Source organism: Neophocaena asiaeorientalis, unplaced genomic scaffold (assembly GCF_003031525.2).
Source record: "Neophocaena asiaeorientalis asiaeorientalis breed wild unplaced genomic scaffold, Neophocaena_asiaeorientalis_V1.1 scaffold130, whole genome shotgun sequence".
NCBI classification, from domain to species: domain Eukaryota; kingdom Metazoa; phylum Chordata; class Mammalia; order Artiodactyla; family Phocoenidae; genus Neophocaena; species Neophocaena asiaeorientalis.
Genome location: NW_020173397.1, coordinates 8,680,996 through 8,683,302, shown reverse-complemented (window position 1 = coordinate 8,683,302; position 2,307 = coordinate 8,680,996).

Genomic DNA, 2,307 nt, shown 5'->3' with positions numbered 1-2,307 from the left:
CGCCGGCCAAACAAAGCTCCCTGGCAGAGTCCCAGGCGCTTGCAGTAGGAAGGCAGCCGCGTACCCGGGGACGGTGAGAGCCAAGAGGATACATACTCTGCGGCGACTAGGTCTTTACCCAGTGATGGAGGGGGTGAAAGACTGAGGCCAGTCACTCCTGGGACAGGCTGGTGAGCGGGGCGTGATGGATGGTGGGCATGGGAATGAGATGCCGAAGTGGGGAGGGCATGGCCAATCAGAGGCGAAGCTGGAACCCCAGGGGGAGATCAGCACAAACGAAGGCGGGTGCCAGACAACAGCCCTGTGAGTGTCCACACAGGGCAGGGCTGTGGGATGCGGCTGCTTGAGCCTCTTGGACTTTTGGTTTCCAGGACACAGCAATCTGCACTATTCGTAAAAGTTTAGGCTATGGACCCAGGAAGATGCCTCGCTGGCTATTCGGAACCCAGCTTTAATTCTGGCTCACCCCCAGCCCTAGCCTGTGCCTCCTACCCTCTTCTCTCCCTGTGATACCATCTCTGATCTCATCCCTGGTTCATTTATTTTCCTTGTCTCCCCTGTCCTGTTAGCTGCTGTGTTGGTTGTGAATTCTTTGGGGGCCAGGAAAAGAAATCCATTCAGACTAACACAAGTCCAGGAGGCCAATTTACTGGAAGGATACAAGGGCTGGGGAAGGAACTGAGAGCAGGAAAGGCAGTCAGTCTCCCTGCGGGTACAGAAGCAGGGACCATGAAGACCCCAGGAGTAAAGAGAAGGCCTTATCTCATTTTTTTCCCCTGAGGTCACAATGACTCTTATCTTTCCCTCTCTGTTCATCTGTTTCATCTCTCACTCTTGCTCCTTTCTGCTACCTGTGCATATTATGTGGACTCTCAGTTTAAGCCAGTGTAAGTGAACTTCAGTCTTCAATTCCTAATTCTCAGAGGAGACCTGGTTGGTAAGTAATAGAGGACCCAGCTCACACTGGCTTCAGGAAAAAAGCAAATGTATGGGCTCAAGTACCTTCAAGGTAAAGTGTAGGGCTGCAGGCATAGCTGGATCCAGGGGCTCAAGCTCTTTCATTGGGAAGTCCAACTCAGCACTATTTTGCTGTGTATCAGTTTCATTCTCGGGCAAATTCCCTCTAGGTTTAGATCCTCCAGTTTAGCAGTCTCAGTAGAAAGAGAGCTTCTTTCTACCAGAAGTTCCAATCAGATTCCTAGGGTTGACTTTCACTGAGCCAACCAGGATCAAAACCTCACTGCTGAACCCTTCACTCTGTCCAGTGGATGCTGATTGGTCAGACCAGAGTAACATGGGCACCCTGGTACCAAATGGACTAGGAATGGGAGGAGGACGTTTCCCCAAAGGGAAATGCGATGCTGGTATCAGGAGGAGGAGACATGGACATCAGGAGGCACAAGTAAACAACCCACACGGCCATGGGGTGACGCCACCCCCCTTCTGCCTTCCCCGGAGGGCTCGGAACAAGGCAGTTTCCTCATGACACAGTGAGAACCAAAGCTGTCGCCAAACGCTACTGTCATTTCACCTGAGCAATCTTTCTGAAATCTGCCTCGGTCTCTCCGAGGCCCAGGCACCAGCCAGGGCTGATTTGGCTGTATGTGCTCTTACAGCCATTAGCATCGTGAAAATACTGCACTGCTGCCACATCTGCTGTTAAGTATCCACTAGCTTGAGTCCCCAGCTCCCCGCACTCCACCCCCACCCAGGCCACCCAGCCCCCTCTCCTGGTACCCCCAGATTGCCAGGGTCTAGCGACTAAGGAGTTAACGCTGAGCACAGCAGGGGCACCAAGATGTTGCTCCAGCCCCTTCTGACTGGTTGATCTCAGGACCTACCAGGTGTCCCATTGCTCAGGGGCCAGTAGTTAAATATTTCAAATACCACCCTGCTTCTAGCAACCGCTTCCTATCTGTTCTCCTTCAGGCCACTCTGTCCCTCCACCCCACAGTCCACCCTTCAAAGAGCCGCCAAAGAGCTTCCTACACCCCAATCTGAGCTACCCACGGGCCTGCTTATCATTCTCCAGTGTGTCAAGTCCTAAATCCCTAGCAGGCCTCAGCCTGCCCCTGGGAATCTGGTCCCAAAGCCTTCTTCAGCCTCATCTTCCCAGCCATCCCCACTCAAACTTCTGGCCTTTCCATAGGGGCGTGCCTCTTCATGCCTCTCGCCCTCGCCCGGGTGGTTTCCTGCATCTGATAGTGTTCACCCAGATCTTTACAGAGGGCCCAGGACGTGTCAGGCACCCGCCTGGAGTCGGAGAAAAACAACAGGACAGAGAGATGCTGTGAGCTGTGCCCAGAG